The sequence below is a fragment of the Citrus clementina genome, unplaced genomic scaffold, assembly GCF_000493195.1.
Source record: "Citrus clementina cultivar Clemenules unplaced genomic scaffold, Citrus_clementina_v1.0 scaffold_4, whole genome shotgun sequence".
Classification (NCBI taxonomy): Eukaryota; Viridiplantae; Streptophyta; class Magnoliopsida; order Sapindales; family Rutaceae; genus Citrus; species Citrus x clementina.
The window spans coordinates 12064716-12078732 of NW_006262274.1; the positions used below are offsets into that span (position 1 = coordinate 12064716).

At 36.7% G+C, this 14017-nt stretch overlaps 1 non-coding gene across 1 annotated transcript; it reads right to left on the bottom strand.

The window, feature by feature from the left end:
- Positions 1-1591: 1591 nt before the first annotated feature.
- LOC112099437 lies at positions 1592-1698 on the bottom strand. The gene has a single exon (XR_002906238.1). It is a non-coding gene; the product is annotated as a small nucleolar RNA R71 (small nucleolar RNA).
- Positions 1699-14017: the final 12319 nt, after the last annotated feature.

Below are 14017 nucleotides of genomic sequence, written 5' to 3' on the forward strand. Positions count from 1 at the left end.
TTATACCTTTCTTCTTTCTTTGACTGTTCTGATGTATCCCGTGAATAATATATTAATGTTTGTTTTTCTCATTCAGAATATGAACTAGATTTGCTTGTAGTTGAGTGACAAACAATCTAATGGGTTCTTAACTGTTCTTATGTGTTGTTATGTCATTGTTGTAGCATTTTACTCTAGTAGTTATTATTAATATAACTGTTATTTCGGTTGACCACCCATTTAATGGTTCAAGTTAAGATAGAGCCGCAAAATGGCATGTCTTAACGGATATTATTAGAGTATTACTTGATCTTAATTTAAGTTTCCTGGATTAAGTTATCTTGATTCCCATAAAGGCCATACTTAAAGTTAAGATTTGTGACACACTAGACATAGGTGCTCACATTGTAGGGTGGAGAGACTAAGGGGTCATAAGGCCATATCATAAATAGATTAGCAACTGGTCATTGCTAATATATTTAAGGGTATGAGAGTTCTAATACGCGACAGCTAAGGATGCAGATTAATTCTGCCCAGTGCTGCAGCAATTGCTGTAGCAACTGGTGTTAACTTGATGAAAAGCAGTCAGCCCATAAGGAGAGTTTGATCATTCAACTACCATAGTCTCAATTGAATCTTAGACACATTTAATTTAGTTTATTTTATTACGGTATTGTTTTACTTTATTCTCTCACAATCATCAATTTCGATAGAATCTACTTTACGTTTGTTAACTTCGGACTTAAGTTAGATTGCATTATTGTGATTGTAGAAGTATTTGAAGTGACATCAATCCATGTGGAGACGATCTTGAATATTCATCATTTTATTACTTGTTGTGTATACTTACACATTGGCATTAGTAGCATTTGATTATAAAATTAAACAACAAGTTTTTAGCGCCGTTGCCGGGGATTAATTGTTTATTTTTGAAGTGTGAAGTAAATCTTGATAACGCCAATTTGATTTGATTCATTCTATTTATTGGCAGATCAATACATGCATGCGCAAAGACGGATCTGTGGTATTCCAATTTGATACTGAGATTAAAACGACCGTTAGGAGACTGAGAAGAGAACAAAGGAATTCAAAAATTATTTCAGGCATGAATAATTTACAGGATGTGGGAAATTTGGACCCTCATGGGCCCTTACAACCAGTCAACGTTGAAGAAGTGTATAATGAACATGCTAACCAGAGACAGCCAGGCAACAACAACATTATTTACATGGTTGATACAGGGACAGAGCTATTAGAGATTATGCCTTGTTAACTCCCCAAGGTTTACACCCTGGGATAATTAGACCTGAAGTAGAAGCCGCAAACTTTGAATTGAAGCCAGTGATGTTTCAAATGTTACAAACAATAGGTCAATTCAATGGATTACCAAAAATGAAAATCCTCATCTCCATCTTAAATTGTTCTTGGAAGTGAGTGATGCTTTCAAGATTGCTGGAGCAACACAAGATGCTTTAAGACTGAGGTTTTTTCCTTATTCCTTAAGAGATTGAGCAAGAGCATGGTTAAATTCGTTACCATCTGATTCCATCACTACATGGAATGAGTTGGCTGATAAATTCCTAATGAAAATTTCCCACCGACAAAAAATGCAAAATTGCGGAATAAGATTACTTCTTTCCATCAACTTGAAGATGAGAGTTTGTATGAGGCTTGGGAAAGATTCAAAGAATTGCTCAGAATGTGCCCTCATCATGGCATTCCTTGTTGCATTCAATTGGAAACTTTCTACAATGGGTTGAATTCGAGTGCAAGATTAATGATGGATGCTTCAGCAAATGGAGCTCTGTTATCCAAATCTTACACTGAAGCTTATGAAATTCTGGAGAGAATTGCCAATAATTATTATCAGTGGCCATCAACTAGGCAACCAGTAGCAAGAGGAACAACAGGGGTACATAACATAGATGCAATTACAACCTTATCAGCTCAAGTAACCTTATTGACTAACATGGTAAAAGCCATGACATCTGCTCCAGCAGTAGTAAAGCAAGTTGCTGAACTTGCTTGTGTATACTGTAGTGAAGAACATGACTTTGATAATTGTCCTGGAAATCCAGTATTAATAAACTATGTGGGTAATTTCAATAGACAGCTTAAAAACAACCCATATTCAAATACTTACAACCCTGGATGGAAACAATACCTAAATTTTTCATAGAGCAGTCAGAATCAAAATGCTCCAGCATTAAATGGACAAAATAGGAACACTCAACCACCTGGTTTTCATCAGCAGAGTCAAGGGCAAAAACATATTAGTCAGGATCCAATCACTTCACTGGAAGCACTGATTAAGGAATACATTGCAAACAATGAAGCAATTGTGCAGAGTCAAACTGTATCCTTGAGGAACCTGGAAAACCAAATGGGACAACTTGCCACAACAATGAGTAGCAGGACTCAAGGAAGCTTACCTAGTAACACAGAAGACTCTAGGAGAGAGGGCAAAGAACACTGCAAAGTAATTAATTTGAGATCTAGAAAGAATGTTGATATCCCTGTTGATGTGACTAAAAAGGGGATGTAATTTAATTCCTCACAAGAACCACCTCAAGATGGAAGCATGTTACAACAACCTAACCATCAAGACATTGGTTACAGGGGCCAAGCTACAGCAACTACAGAAGGAACTCAACCAGTACATGCTGAAAAAGAAGTTGCAACACCAGTAGCCACGACCTACAACAAGTCAAACAAGCAGAGTTTGGCACTTCCTGAAGTTACCCAGCAGTTTAGACATCCACCCCCTTTCCCATAGAGATTCCAGAAGCAAAAACAAGACAACAGTTCAACAAATTCCTGGAAGTGCTGAAGCAATTACACATCAACATACCTTTTGTGGAAGCTTTGGAGCAAATGCCTAATTGTGTGAAATTTCTAAAAGATATATTGGCACGAAAGAAAAGACTGAGAGAATTTTAAAATGTTGCTTTAACACAAGAAAGCAGTCATATGCTCCAAAGTAAGATTCCTACAAAAGTGAAGGATCTAAGAAGTTTTACAATACCTTGTTCTATAGTAACTAGGTACACTGGCAGAGCACTTTGTGACTTGGGAGCCAGTATTAATCTGATGCCATTGTCTGTATTTAAGCAGCTGGGAGTAGGGAATGTAGACCAACAATAGTCACTCTATAATTAGCTAACAGATCTCATGCATATCCTGAAGGAAAAATTGAGGATGTATTGGTGAAGGTTGACAAATTCATCTTCCCAGTAGACTTCATTGTACTAGACTTTGAAGCTGATAAAGAGGTACCCATTATACTTGGAAGACCTTTTCTAGTAACTGAGAAGACTCTGATAGATGTGCAGAAAGGAGAACTCGCCATGAGAGGGAATGATCAGCAAGTGACATTTAATGTATTAGAGGCTATGAAGAACCCTGATGAATTAGAAGATTGCAATTTCCTAAGTGTTGTGGATTTTGTTGTAGTAGACAGAAGCGACAGATGCTGCAGTAATGAGATCAATAAAGCTACCACATTTGAAGGTTTTGAAGAGGAAGATGTTGCAGTAAACTAGATAGATTGGACGGAAGGAAAGCAATCTGATAGACATAATAGGTTTATTGAGCATCTGAATCTTTCAGACAGTGAAGTAAAAACAACTTTACCATCTATTGAATCATCTCCTAGTCTTGAATTAAAATTGTTACCCTCACATTTGAAATATATTTATCTTGGTCAAAACAACACACTCTCGATAATCATTTCCTCTACCTTGAATGCAGGTCAAGAGAAGAGTTTAGTAGATATGCTTGGAAGATACAGAAGAGCAATTGAATGGACTATGGTAGACATCAAAGGGATAAGCCCATCAATATGCATGCATAAAATTCTGTTAGAAGATTGCCACAACAATTCGGAGGAGCATCAGAGAAGGTTAAACCCTATTATGAAAGAAGTGGTGAAAAAGGAAATCATCAAATGGTTGGATGCTGGAATCATATATCCAATATTAGACAGTTCGTGGGTGAGCCCAGTCCAATGTGTTCCAAAGAAAGGAGGGATAACAGTGATAACTAATGAGAGGGATGAACTTATTCCTACAAGGAAAATGACTGGATATAGAGTATGTATGGATTACAGGAAGCTCAATAAAGCCACAAGAAAGGATCACTTCCCACTCCTATTCATAGATCAGATGTTGGACAGACTTACTGAAAAACAGTACTATTGTTTCCTAGATGGGTATTCAGGCTAAAACTAAATTGCTATGGCTCCAGAGGATCAGGAGAAGACTATATTTACCTGTCCTTATGGAGCATTTGCCTTCAGAAGAATGCCCTTTGCTTTGTGCGATGCTCCAGCAACTTTTCAGAGATGTATGATGTCTATTTTTTCTGATATGGTATAGTAGACTTTAGAAGTTTTCATGGATGACTTCTCAGTTTTTGGAGAGACATACAATGATTGTTTACACAACTTGGAAGAAGTTCTTAAAGGATGTGAGATGACTAACTTAGTACTCAATTGGGAAAAGTGCCATTTCATAGTGCAAGAAGGAATAGTGTTGGGTCATAAGGTGTCCAAGAATGGCATTAAGGTAGACAAAGCCAAGATAGAAGTAATAGATAAACTGCCACCCCTTACTTCAATAAAGGGTATTAGGATTTTTTTGGGTCATGCTGGATTCTACAGAAGATTCATTAAGAATTTTTCCAAGGTAGCTAAACCATTATGCTCATTGCTGGAACATGACAAGCCTTTTCACTTTGACAAAGATTGTCTCCAAGCATTTGGAGAATTAAAGAAATCTCTGATCACTACACCAGTGGTTATATCTCCAAACTGGACTCTACCATTTGAATTGATGTGTGATGCTAGGGACCATTCTGTGGGAGCAATATTAGGGCAAAGAAAGGATAAGGTTTTTCACTCCATATACTATGCAAACAAAACTCTTACTCAAACTCAAATCAATTACACCACTACAGAGAAAGAGTTGTTAGCAGTAGTATTTACCTTTGATAAATTCAGAGCTTACTTGGTGGGTACTATAGTGAGTGTATACACAGACCATGCAGCCATCAAATACTTAATTTCAAAGAAGGATGCCAAACCAAGATTAATCATATGGATCTTATTACTTCAGGAATTTGATCTGGAAATTAAAGACAGAAAGGGGACTGAGAATCAAGGAGCAGACCACCTGTCGCGGCTGGAAGCAGACACAAGTACATTGACAAGGAGGGACATCACTGAAACTTTTTCTGATGAACAGCTGTTGGTAGTACAGCAAGCACATATGTTGCAGCAGTCAGGATCTCCATGGAATGCAGATTTTGCTAACTACTTAGTAAGTGGGTTTCTACCACCTGAGCTGAAGTTTTAGGAGAAAAAGAAATTTCTTCATGATGTTAAAAGTTATCAATGGGATGACCCACATTTATATAAGTTATGCTCAGATCAAGTAATACGAAGATGTGCTTCAGAAGGAGAAATTCCTTACATACTGAAGTCATGCCATGCTGCAGTATATGGAGGACATTTTGGGGGTCACAGAACAGCTGCTAAAGTTCTGCAATCAGGTTATTACTGGCCTACTATTTTTAAAGATGCTTATGAATTTGTTAAATGTTGTGACAGGTGTCAAAGGACAGGGAACATAACTAAAAGACATGAAATGCCATTGACTAACATTCTGGAAGTGGAAGTTTTTGATGTCTGGGGAATAGATTTCATGGGACCTTTTCCACCATCCTTTAGGAACTTATATATCCTTGTTGCTGTGGATTATATCTCCAAGTGGGTAGAAGCTGCAGCATTACCTACCAATGATGCTAAAATAGTGGTGGCTTTTCTTTAGAAAAATATTTTTTTTAGGTTTGGCACTCCTAGAGCAATTATTAGTGATGAAGGTACTCATTTTTGCAACAAAGTATTTGCGGCAACTATGGTAAAATATGGAGTCAGACACAAGGTAGCAACAACATATCACCCACAATCCAATGGTCAGGCTGAAGTGTCCAATAGAGAAATTAAAAAAATCTTAGAAAAAAGTGGTGAACCCAACAAGAAAGGATTGGTCTTTGCGGTTACATGACTCCCTATGGGCCTACAGAACATCATACAAAACTCCACTTGGCATGTCTCCTTACTGAATTGTTTATGGGAAGTCTTGTCACTTGCCACTAGAGCTAGAGCATAAAGCACACTAGGCACTGAAGCAATTAAATTGGGATTTCATGCTGCAGCAGAGCAAAGGAAGCTTCAACTTTGTGAGCTTGATGAATTACAGCTATTCTCATTTGAAAATGCAAGAATCTATAAAGAGATGACAAAACACTAGCACGACAAGCATATTCAAAACATGCAATTCAGCCCTGGTCAATTAGTACTGCTCTATAATACAAGACTAAGATTATTTCTAGGGAAGCTAAAATCACGATGGTCTGGACCTTTTAAGCTGTTAAAATTTTATCCTCATGGGACTGTTGATCTTCTAAATGAACAAACAGGTCAAGAATTTAAATTTAATGGACACAGTGTTAAGCACTACATACACCCAGTGGTAGATTATTCAAAGGAGGTTTTACTCTTTAAAGAACCCAGCTACTGAGCAGTGAAAGAAGGTCAGGCTGAAGGACTTTAAATCAAGCGCTCAATGGGAGGTAACCCATTGTGGAGACAACCACTGTTGTGCAAATTTTATTGAACTCGCAAGTGCACGCATCTATTGTAGTATAGATTAATGGTGACGAGTGTCGATCCCACGAGGAGGTGAATTTTAATTATGTGTAGAATTAATTTTCTAAATGGGTGGTTCGATTTGTGGTGAAAATGATTTGGATTATCCTAAAATTCGAATTAAGATGGCAAGAATAAATTAAAGTGAAAATCTATTAAATTGATATACTTGGGTATCTGGATCCGTATCAACATGCACCATGGGCTAAATATTTCTTATTAATGCCAATTAAATCATGAGGGGGGAATCCACACCTCATGAACCACACTCTAATCAATATGGTGCTAAGGGCTTATCGTGCCAAATAATAATAACCTTGTACTAGGGAGCTGGTGAAACCAGGGCGGTATCTAGACAAGCTTATTATTATTTGTCGACGAGAAGTCAAAACATTCACAAAAACTAGAGGGGAAGAGAAAATAAATTTACCAAATAAAGCCCATGACACATGTTGAGACTTCACCTTCAACCCAAGCTTGAAAGAAAATTAGCTACTCATAATTAAACTAGGGGCTAAATGGGATTTATTAAAATACGTAGAAAATAAAAGATAGAGAAGTAATTACAGAAAATGGAGTCCAAAAATAGATTCAGAGATATCAAATTAGGGGGGGAGGCCCCATTTTTTATAGATTCATTGAGTAAATCATGGCCATCGGATGAAAAATAGTTTGGACGCTCAGGATTGCGCCACGTCATTAGTCAACAATACGCGGTTTGACCACGCAGTTTGAACAGTAACACGGTTTGACCCGGCTTGAACAGTGATGTAGTTTGGTTGAAAATAATCCTGTGTAATGCATGTACCGTACGCAAGATTTTTGGTGCATTGATATGCTGCCACGTCACCATCAACAGTACATAAGAATTTTAGTCCAACAGGATCGTAACACCTCATTAGTCAATGCCACATCATCGGTCAATGCCACGTCATCGATCCGCCAATGTGAACAGTGTCGTGAACAGTAACGTAGACAGTATCGTACATGTGAACAGTGCCATTTTTCCTTTTATGTTTCTTCTAAGGTTTTCGACCGTCCTGAGTTCAAAAGTGATGTCCGTTTTACCGTCTGATCTCTCGTTCATTGTAAAATGACTATAATGCCCCTAAAATACATAAAATACTTAATTATAATACAACACACATAATTAAATGACAAGATATTTAAATACATAAAATTAGGAATGTTAATGGAATTTGAAGTGTAAAATGACAATTTTCTCCTTTATAAATATACATTTTCTAACACTCAACAGCCATCTCAAACCAAGCTTGACCCTCTTTGGTTTTGTTGAAGGCTCTTCCTCTCTTCTATTTTATTTAATTTTGTTCTTCAATTCTAGCTATTTAGTTTTATCCTTTCACATTATTGAACTCTTTACTCTTGCTATCATTTGATATCTTTATTTTTAATTATTTTTAGAATTGGTTTTAATTTTTGTGGGAAGTATGTGTGGCAATTGAATTCCACATTGACAAGTGAGGTTATATGGTGACAGAGAGCAGAGGCAAGCCACGTGTCAAAGACTATTGGAGTGGAGTATATAACCGTTGCTAGAGCAAGCAAATGGGTGCTACAGTAACCAATATTATCGTTATAGTAAATTAAAAATTGGAGCTTCTCACTTATCGTTGGAGATAAATCATGACAAATGGATGCATGGATTTGGATAGTAATTGAGAAAAAAAATCTCTCAAATTAATGCATTAATTTCGCTAGCCTATGTTTATGGGATATACTCATTTTATTCAAAATATTTCCTTCCATAATCTATCCTTATTTACCAGATTTATCTTCATGTAAATTCAACTATAAAAGGGAATTACTGTGCGTAGTGATCTATGGCACTATTTCCCCTCTCCTTCGTAAGCACAACTCTAATAATTCTTACCCTCATCTTCTCATTTTACTCTCAGGGACATTACCTTTAAATTGTTATTGCTATAGTAATGCCAAGGTATAAGAAAATAGCTAGCCGCCTCAAAGATCCTTCACGCTTCCAGAGTTACCACGTCGAAGAAAAATATGAAGAATTCATTGAGCAGCGTAAGATTCTGGAAGAAAAAGGGTTTCAATTTCCAGAACAACTCATTGGAATTGCGCAAACAATACACAATACTGCAGCAAAGCGTGGGTGGTTAAAGTTTTGCAACCACCCTTGAGATCCTGTGTTACCAGTAGTTAAAGAATTTTATGCCAATTTGGTAAGCCCTAGTCAGCACAACATTTAGGTAAGAAACACACTTGTTCCATTAGACTCCTAAGTTATAAATGTTTTTTATAATTTACCTGCTGAAATTAATTGTGAGTATGCCAAGTTGCTTAATAAATTGACCCCGAAAAGATGGAGCACCATCTTCACAACTCTTACAATAAAAGGGGCATCATGGGCTAATGAGGAAGGGCGTATAGTTAATAGGATAGATTGGAAACCTATTGCTAAGGTGTGGATGAAATTTCTGAAATCGAGGCTTATGCAACCCACTCACACTACTACGGTTTCACAAGAAAGGTGGGTGTTATTATATGCCATTGTTCGAGGGCTTCCCATAGATGTGGGAAGCATCATCGAAAAAGAAATCAGAGATTGTGCTATAAAGAATCACAAAGCTGCTGCCTTGCTATTTCCATCACTCGTCACCAGCATCTGTGTAGTATCTGATGTTCGTCTTGACACAAAAGATGAACATGTCAAGAATGATAATGCCCTTACTGCACGCACCATTGATAGAATTGCTGGTGAGAGTGCTGGAACGACAACTGAACCAGCTGCTGTAACAGGAGTAAGACGAGTTATTGGTTTAGAACAGACAATCCAGGCGCTAAGCACCAGTATAACTCAATGTGCTGAGGCTCAGCAGAGGGAAAACAATTGGTTGGAGCTATCTACAACACTTAGACAACCAACTCCACTAATTTGATCTTTACATGAAAAGTACCCACTAGAATTTCCCTGATTCATGGCTCTGGCAGTACAATTTTGACACCAACACCACGGGTGCTCCAGCAGAAGCCAGTGAAGAAGCCACTACCATAGATGAACCAGAAGCAGAAGCTGCAACCAAACCACAAGCAAAGGTAGAATCAGAAGATGTTGAACCATCTGATCAACCTGAGGAAGAATGTGACAAGTTTGCGACTGACAGCTCACCCACAGACGCAGAGGATGATTATGAGAAAGAACGTGAGGAACCCTCAGTCAGGACCCCTTCCAAAACTAGAAAAAGGCATATTATCCAAGAAGATGAAGAGGAGGAACCTGAAAAGGAGCCCCCTATTCCAGTCTTTTCAAGAAAGGGCAAGGAAAAAATAGCAACCCCTCAAGCCTCTGAAGATGAAATTGAGCAAGTTGATGCAGAGCTGGTTGCTACAGCAACCAGAGTTACGTATACGCCCGCAGAAGCCACGCAACTACTTGACATCATTGCCGCCATCACAGTTGAGGGACAGGTAGTTGATGCATCAACCCCAACTCCTCCACAACAAACTCCTAACCAATAAGTTTTTAACCAACTTGTTCGTACTAGTCCGTGAAAATCTAGCAAAAGAAAGGGTAGTACTTCTAGAGGCATTGTTACAACAGCCTCGACAGAACCAAAACGGACCAGATCGGTATCAACCACGCAAGCTACCCCAGCCGCAACTCCTCTCACCAGCCTAGTGAAGAAAAAGGCAAAGATGTTGTCAGCTACTTCCCCATAAGTTTCACCAAAGGGTAAGCTGCGCAGTGCATCCAAGAAGTGCTGATGTCATTTAGTCATGTTGGAGCAAAACAAACCACAAGGAAGTATTCCCTTCTTGCTAGTCAATTTATTTCATTCTGAAAAACTTTTCTTAAATTATATTTTCAATTTTTGTGGTATTTTCTAATGTCTTCCTCTATGTCCTTGTCAAATTATGTGACTTCACTATGTATGCTTGTGAGGACACAACACCTTTAAGTTTGGGGGGGATGTATATTTGGGTGTTTTGGATATGTGTTTATGTATGGGTCATGTGAAGCTCTGATATTTAATATTTGTGTATGGATTTGGAATCCTAATGAAGATAAATTGAGTGTTAAAAAGGGTGATCATAAAAATGCCGAGTAGAGACAGTAATAGATGGAGAGTGAAATTTTGTCCTTACACATAAACTTTGGTGGAGTTGTATGAGACTGCTAGAGCAGAACCAAAAGAATAGAAAAGATCTTAAGTTTGAGGGAAAAACAAGTTTGATTGACTGTGCTATCTATGAAATAAACTCTATTCTAATGGCTCAAGTTGCTGAGTAACCAGATCTAAGTATGTACCCCATATGCAGAGTTGTATTCAAAGGTAACAAGAGTTATGAGCAATGCTGTAGCATTTTATGTTCTAAAAAAAAAGACAATAATACAAGAAAGTCCTCTGTCTAGGACATTGAGTAGCCAGGTCTGTTCATGAGCCTCATGTTCAGCCTTGAGTAAAAAATATCTCTAGGTAAGATTATATTATAGATATTGCTGCAGCAACTCTGATCTGTGCATGGTTTGAGTAATTGGGTGTCATCATTACAATTGATTGACATTCACATGAAAAATAAATGTTGCAGTGAGGAGATTGAATACTCTCAAGTTTTCAATATTAAAATCAGCACAGTTTGAGTATGTGAAATGTATGCTACCCCATATATGAATGAAATTTTGTTACTGCTGAATTACATGCAATCTCTTAGTGAGGTTATAACATCTCTGGAATTCAATCAAAGTAGCACACACACACTGTGGACAGAAGGAAGCTTAAGTCTAGAACTGATTTACTATGGTCACTTTGCATGATTGGGATTGTGATATGAAGGTGGAAGAATCCCTGTAAATTTGATAAAATAGCTAAAGTTGTGTTGCATGATTGTTTGCATGAAGTGTTAGTATGTTGTCATTACTTGAGGACAATTAAAGGTTTAAGTTTGGGGGTGTGATAACTATATGAAATGAGAGTTATTACATCAATTATAGACTTAAATCAAGATCACTTATAGAGCAAATGAGGTGTTTTTATTACATTTTGGTTATATTTTGCATAAACATTCATTTTAGTTGAGTCTTAATAAATTTTGCGTGAATCAAAGCACAATTATTCGTTAGGAGTCAACAAAACTGTAAAATACATGAGAAATGCAGACAAGCTTATATTTAATGGCAACCTAACTAAATAATATCATAATCTGTCGTGAACTGGCTTGGGTGTAGAGAAAAACCCTTTATAAAAAAGGAGAACAAAAGAGTAGATTAAACATAAAAACTTACACATGCATAGCAGAAGGGCGAGCAAAATTGTGCATGTGAGAACTTTTGTTTGGGCCATTCCTTCTTTTAAAATCATTCTTGAATTGTTTTTTATGTTTCTGTGTTGGTAAGCTCGCCTTGGCCCCTGTTTATATATGCGGATAGACTGGTGTCAATAACTTAAATTGCAACAATCCACTGAAGTGATAACGTCAGCTGTCGTAAATGGAAGAAAGATCTAACTTACTAAAAATATAAAATAAAAAGAAACCCAACAGTTATAACTAACCCAGGTACATCGATGAATTGGGTAACAAAAAGTTCTTTTATATGCATGCACGTTTTGATTTATTGTTGCAGTTATTCTTGTGTAACAAAGTTCTAAATTACGAAACTAGGAATAATAAAGTTCTTATAACGTGAATGCCATGATACATCGACAGTTCGTTCAGTTTTGCAAATCACTGTAGATAAAATTTGTATAAGCTTAATATTTAAAAAAACATAAGCGGAGAGCATGCGAAACAGGACATGTGTTATTTTTTTCTTGGTTAGTTTGGGTGAAATTGATATCCTGGCTAAACGTTTGTCAAATCCTGTTCGTGATGAACATGTGATTAATTCTATTGTAAAAAGGAAATGATTTGACAATAAAATTAAAACAAAATTACTAGACTAATGGTAATGTCGTCACCGTCTCAAATAATTAATTTGAGGCAGAAAGCAAGTGATAAACAAAACATTATCTTTAAGCAATGGAAAGTGAAATAGCTTCCACATGTTTGAAAAGTTGCATAAATTGCGAGACATTGTTAACATATATGTTTTCATAATGTTGATTTTGATGATAACAAACAAGATTAAGAATGATTAATCTTTTAAGCTCAAATTATTTTTTATATATTTTAAATAAATCATTATTTTCACATTATAAAGGTTTTATATTTAATGGAAAAATGATTTTATGAAATTAGTTGTTTTTCAAGTTTATGGTTTTCTTGAAAGAGTTTTGGAAACTTTGAAATCAACAAGTATTGCTTGAAATTTTGGAGGACTTATTTGAAATGTTTCATAGCATTTTGGGCCATATCATAATTATAAAAATTTTGAGGAATGACAAGCACTATTTAGAAATTCCGAAAATGGACCTGTTTGTAAACTTTTATGACTTTTTGAGCCATATTATAGTTTTATAAAGTTTTAGGGTCAAACTATAATATTGAAAAATAGGGCACTGTACCGGTTACTGTAGCAAGTGGCTAACCGGATGTGACAAACGGCTAGCCAGATTTTGGGCAGCAAGCTTCCGGAATGAAAGCGGCTAATCGGATATGAAAAGCAGCATGCTGGATAATCTGAAATTCAAATTTTTGCTGTAACGGTAACATAAAAGTGGCTAACCGGATGTCCATAAATGGTAAGCCGGTTATGACCAAAATGTGCATAACGGCTAATTTTTGAGTTCAAACTATATAAACTCAAATCCAATTCATTTTTGGTAATCTTTGCAAGCATAAACAAGTGCACACAATTTATATTGAGCTTCAAATTCAAAAATCATCATAGATTAAATCTTCATTGAGCTATCATTTGTATATCCACTCTTAAAGAGAGTTTCATTGTTGTAATTTTCATTTCTCATCAAATTGTGAGTGTACAAGTGTGAGAAACACTTGGGGTGAAGAGATTGGGGAGATAATCTCTTGATTGTAAAGGTTCATTGACACCTTGGAAGTCAATTGTAAAACTTGAAGCCTTGGGAGGCTTGGATAGTGAAATCCTCAAGCGGGTGAGCTTGGAGGTGTGGATGTAGGCGGGGATTGCCGAACCACGTAAAAACTCCTTGTGTTTGTTTTCTCTTTCCTTACTCTTTTAATATTGTGCATGATTGAATTTATTGTTTTCAATTTGATTAAGGCAATAGATTAAATTGTTGTGTGGTTTGCTTAGCTTAAATTTTAAAATCCCAATTCACCCCCCCTCTTGGGTTACCTAGTTAGTATTTTATTTGGTATCAGAGCGAGGTGCTCTTGTGTAGACTTAACCGTCTAGAGTTAAAGATCAATAGCAATCCAAATTAG